Source organism: Haliotis rufescens, unplaced genomic scaffold (assembly GCF_023055435.1).
Source record: "Haliotis rufescens isolate VD_foot unplaced genomic scaffold, xgHalRufe1.0.p SCAF_11, whole genome shotgun sequence".
Taxonomy (NCBI): domain Eukaryota; kingdom Metazoa; phylum Mollusca; class Gastropoda; order Lepetellida; family Haliotidae; genus Haliotis; species Haliotis rufescens.
In genome coordinates, this window is record NW_025963791.1 from 395,653 (window position 1) to 401,652 (window position 6,000).

Here is a 6,000-nt window from a genome sequence, read left to right on the forward strand (position 1 = left end):
TGCTGCTCAGGACCAGTCACTTCCCACTTCCCACTCCCCACTTCCCACAAGATTCAGGAAAAACATGGCAAATATGCGGACCTCGCTTTCAAAAGGTCACGCTTGCATCCCAAGTACCAAGTTGTCCGAATCCCCATTTTTCTCGGTGCCTTAGGTTTGGTACCTCCCAATCTCTTGACTGATATTGGGAGAGGGCCCGGGTTTGCTGCCGGGAATACAGCCCTTCTGACAATCTGGGTAATGCAGAAGGCTGCAGTGTTGGGGAGTCTTCACATTCTCCGAACAGTTCTGGATGGTTTTGACTAGGCAGCGCATCCTGGGAGAAGTCCCAATTCGCGGTCTGGGCTGCGTGTAGAGGGGGCAAGGACCCTGAGCTGATGTGAGCCTAACCTGGATCACCCAAACCTTCTTTGCTGAAATCCGACGTGGCAAAGAACCAAAAGTGGCACCATAAAACGGAAATGCCTTCTCAACATCCATGACTTTATAACCATGGTAAAGAGACAAAAACCAAGCAGCTGAGTGGAGATGGCTCATAGGCATAGACGTGAACCAGCTGAGAGAAGGCGATACATTGCTGGGCGTGTGGGAATGAACTCCATGTATAAAGTGTATAATTCCATGAACTTCTAGGTGATAAACATCAAAACGCTTTATTTCGTGATTTTATCGCTGTATATTGTTACAATGAAATCAATGCTTTTAAACTCTTGACATGGCAGCTGACATTCAAACACTATCTGTTTTATCTTTAAAATAAAATGATCTGCTTTCTTAAGATTGTTATCTCCAGGTACTGATCCGTCGAATCTTAACTACATATATCCAACCGATCGAGATGAGACCCAGTCGCCACGTGGAACATTGATTACGGGATTACTAATTATTTGTGTAATCAATAGGTACAGCCGCAATAGTTCAGCATGACCAGTATTGACAAACTGTTGTCATGGCCACAAGAAACATTCTATTGTCTCCCAATAAAGAAGAACGTGTTCGTTCGATGGATAGTTACAGCATTGTTTAACCTCTGTTTGTAACCATTAGGTGGACATAGTGGTTAACCTTGTTTCAGCTGTAATATTTATGACCGATAAATATCATTTACAGCTGGGTGACATTTCGGATCATTTGATGTTGTTGACGACTACAAGAAACCTTTCATTTCTCTTAGCATTGCAAAATTGTTTTGTCTCCTGCGAGTTAGAACATAGAGAGAATCTGTTGACACGCTTGTACAGAAACAGATGTTTGTAACGACATATCATCCAGGAGATTTTACAGATGTCGGAGATCAATTCTATTCGCTAAGTTTAAGGATTTCGTTGCTGTGAGAATGTCGCGAGCGGAATTCATTTTGCCCAGTTGTTAATGGATGAAGTGTGATGTATGTGAAAGTCGATTCCTCCTTCATGGAAGTGGACTCTGAACATGCATGTCACTTTGCAAACAATAGATTAATTATATGGTTTGAGGAGTGGAGGATATGTATGTTGCATTTGTATCAATAGGGAACTGTCGGCATTGGTCATGCGGACCACAAAGCATAGCTCAGAGGTAACCATGGCCTTGGGGCTCGATTTCCTATACCTGCAGAGTGTAAACAGTATCACTACTGACCAAAACTGACCCCAAAATGAACATTAAAATTCGGTAACCTGAGTTCAGGTTTTAATAAATAATAAAAGATGAGTTGCTTACATGATACGATAAAAATGATGGAAACACCGAAAGCGGACCTTGAAAAATGTTTGACCTCACATATTTGTTTGTTTGTTTGTTGTTTAACACCGCAGTACAATATGTGACAAAAACTTTATACACTGTTCTTAAGTTGTAAACATAATGGAATCAACACATTCATTTGCGCACATGTATATCAAATCGATCTTAGCCTACTCGCACAACCTTTTATAGAGTTTCGACAGACGTCTATGACGTCATCAAGGATGTGCATGTAGGAACGGCGCTATAACTAATGTACATAGAAGAACAAATAACCCGTTTACCCTAGAATAAAAATACATTGGATTCTAAATACAACAACAACAATAATAACATGTTTCTGTACTGCTGAACGGTACAGAAAGGAGTGTCAACCAAGCGATGTGCAATATCAAATCAGCCCAGACTTTGTCAATGAGAGGCTATCTGAACGACCACTGTTTGTTTGTTTGTTGTTTAACGCCGCACACAGCAATATTCCATCTATATGACGGCTGTCTGTAAATAATCGATTCTGAACCAGACAATCCGTTGATTGACATCATGAGCATCGATCTGGGAAATTGGAATACAATGACATGCATCAACGAAGTCAGCGAACCTGACCACCCGATCCCGTTCGTCGCCTCTTACGACAAGCATAGCCGCCTCTTACGGGTTACTGAAGACCTATTCTCTTCACGGGTCTTGACTTCTAAGAGGATGCAGAGGATTCCATCTACTCCTTTTGTTGATAACCAATTATGCGAGAGTTGTTACGCAGGGGTTGTGTTGGTGTGGGTGGTTAAAACTTAAAGGTAAATTTTATGACAATATCAGAACATATTTTTGAATGATCAGAAACGTTTGAATGAATTGTTTATTTACAGATATTGAACGCTGACACACACCTATAAACAACGTTACCAGTAATGCTATTTTCATTTCATTTCGATAAACAGGAAACCTCAGCAGTTTCAGAATGATGTAACTGCCGGGAAAGTATCATGGTCCACGCATCAGTTGGTGAAATCGAAAATGTATGCAGGTTGTTGTTTATATCGTTTACCTTACATTCAATATTAATGGGTTAAAATCCCTTGAGACCGTCAAGTGTTTTCTAGCGAGTGAGTATGGTTTTACGCAATATCAGGATACATCAGTGAGACAAGAAAACCTTGTGCAGTCAGAGACACATCAGGGAGGCAAGACAACCTTGTGCAGTCATCGTCATCATCATCATCATCATTTAATGTATTCAGGCCATAGGCCAATATACATACAATAATATTATGTTTATACAATTTTGTACAAGTATAAACATGCAGACTTTAAGTTATATATACAATTTTGTGAAAAATATATCGCATCACAACACAACAAGGCGAGATTAAAGCACTTGATTAATAAAGGCAAATAACCTCAAGAATAATTAAACATCATTTGTACAAAGACGGTTGCGAAGTCGTAAACCATAATTTATGTAAAGGATAGTATTCTTTTGTTGCTCGTTAGAAATTTCATCAAAACGGAGGAGCTTGATTAGTGTATTGATGTTTTGGGGTAAACCTTGGAAATATTTTGTTCTGAGCGATTCATAACATGGACAGATAAGCATAAAATGGTATTCGTTTTCAATAAATGTGGGCCAAAAAGGACAAAAACGCATATTTTTTTAAACTGAGGAAAAACGACCCGTATTACATACTAAATTGTTCAAACCTAATTTAAAACGTGTAAAACACACTCTTAGTTTTCTGTCTGTTATTTCTGTTGAGTACTGTTCTGGAGATAAGCAGGATTTAAATGTTTTATTAAGGTCGTATCTTGAACTATTTTCCAATGTAGCTCTCCATTCTTGGATAAACATATCAGATGCAACTTGTTTAAATACACTAAGAAATGCTGTCTTATCTCCGACACCTTGGTAAATCCAAACATATCCAAATACATGAAGAAATAAAAGTTGTCTGATTTTAGTAACCCATGTTATATAACCAACATTGTCGCGGTATTTCAGCATTTCATAACATTTACGTGGAATACGATCAGGTGACATTTCTGTAATCTTTAACCAATATTTTAGACCGCGTACATAAGAACAGATGTATAAGTGATGTCTTCCACATTCACAATACACCATACAATTTGGGGTAGATTTGCCAACATTTAAGAATCGTTTACATGCAGTTAAGTGATTTTTTTCCAAGATGTGATATTTTTCGAGACCCCAAATCTCTGAACCATATAACAGAATTGGTTTAATTTGAGAATCAAAAAGTTTGAAGAAAACAGACGGGGAAGACACACCGAGTTTATCAAGAACAACAAATAAAGTAATGAGGGCTCTCTTAGCTCGTAGCGCAAGATCGTTGACGAGATGATTTAGTTTCAGATTATAAGGAAAAATGTCACCAAGGTATTTATAAGTTTTTTCAACATTAATTTGTTGCCCATTTATATACCATTTTTTCCTGGATGCAAGAGGACCCCCCTTTCTAAAAACAACAATTTTCGTTTTATCTGTATTAACAGTCAGTTTCCAGGAGATGGTATACTGAAACAATATGTCTATTTGTGTTTGAAGCCCATTAACAGTATCAGAAATTAGTATGACATCGTCTGCGAAAAGTAATATTAGCAATTCATACATACCTGGATAAAGTTGGACAACGTGTTTTCCGTTTTGTTGGATTTCAAGGGACAATTCGTTGATAAAGAAAGAGAAAAGGAGAGGGCTTAAAATGCAGCCTTGTTTCACACCAATAGGGCAATCAAAGTAATCAGTGACACCATTTTTGTGACGAACACATGATTTGACATTTGCATATATAGATTTTAACATTTTATACATTTTACCCCCCACGCCCGTGTTTCTTAAACAATCCCAAAGTTTACAACGATTAACACTATCAAAAGCTTTTTTGAAGTCCACAAATGCAAAATACAGTTTTCGTTTCCGGCATCCAAGATATTTTTGTACAATAGAATAAAGTGTTAAAATATGGTCGATAGGTGAATATGATCGTCTGAAGCCTGCCTGATTTTCTGGAATTTCATCATAAAGATTAGACCAGAGCGTTAAACGCTTGTTTAAAACTATAGCAAAAACTTTACCTAAAATACTTGTCAATGAAATTGCTCTATAATTATCAGGATCGCTTGTATCACCCTTCTTAAATAGAGGAACAATGATAGATTTTGACCAAGTTGACGGAAATATACTTTTGTTGAATATGTCGTTACAGTTATGTGTTTGGAACTCTTGAGCATATCCGCTAAGATATTGTCAGGGCCTGGAGATTTTCCAGGTTTAAGTGAGTCAATAGCATCGAGACACATCAGGGAGACAATACAACCTTGTGCAGTCAGAGACACATCAGGGAGACAAGACAACCTTGTGCAGTCAGAGACACATCAGGGAGACAAGACAACCTTGTGCAGTAAGGGACATATCAGGGAGACAAGACAACCTTGTGCAGTCAGAGACACATCAGGGAGACAAGACAACCTTGTGCAGTAAGTGACACATCAGGGAGACAAGACGACTTTGTGCAGTAAGGGACACATCAGGGAGACAAGACGACTTTGTGCAGTAAGGGACATATCAGGGAGACAAGACAACCTTGTGCAGTCAGAGACACATCAGGGAGACAAGACAACCTTGTGCAGTCAGAGACACATCAGGGAGACAAGGTAACCTTGTGCAGTAAGGGACACATCAGGGAGACAAGATAACCTTGTGCAGTCAGAGACACATCAGGGAGACAAGACAACCTTGTGCAGTCAGAGACACATCAGGGAGACAAGACAACCTTGTGCAGTAGGGGACACATCAGGGAGACAAGATAACCTTGTGCAGTCAGAGACACATCAGGGAGACAAGATAACCTTGTGCAGTAAGGGACATATCAGGGAGACAAAAGAACCTTGTGCAGTCAGAGACACATCAGGGAGACAAGACAACCTTGTGCAGTCATAGACACATCAGGGAGACAAGATAACCTTGTGCAGTAAGGGACATATCAGGGAGACAAAAGAACCTTGTGCAGTCAGAGACACATCAGTGAGACAAGACAACCTTGTGCAGAAAGGGACATATCAGGGAGACAAGACAACTTAGCGCAGTCAGGGACATATCAGGGAGACAAAACAACCTTGTGCAGTCAGAGACACATCAGGGAGACAAGACAACATAGTGCAGTAAGGGACACATCAGGGAGACAAGACAACTTAGTGCAGTAGGGGACATATCAGGGAGACAAAACAACCTTGTGCAGTCAGAGACACATCAGG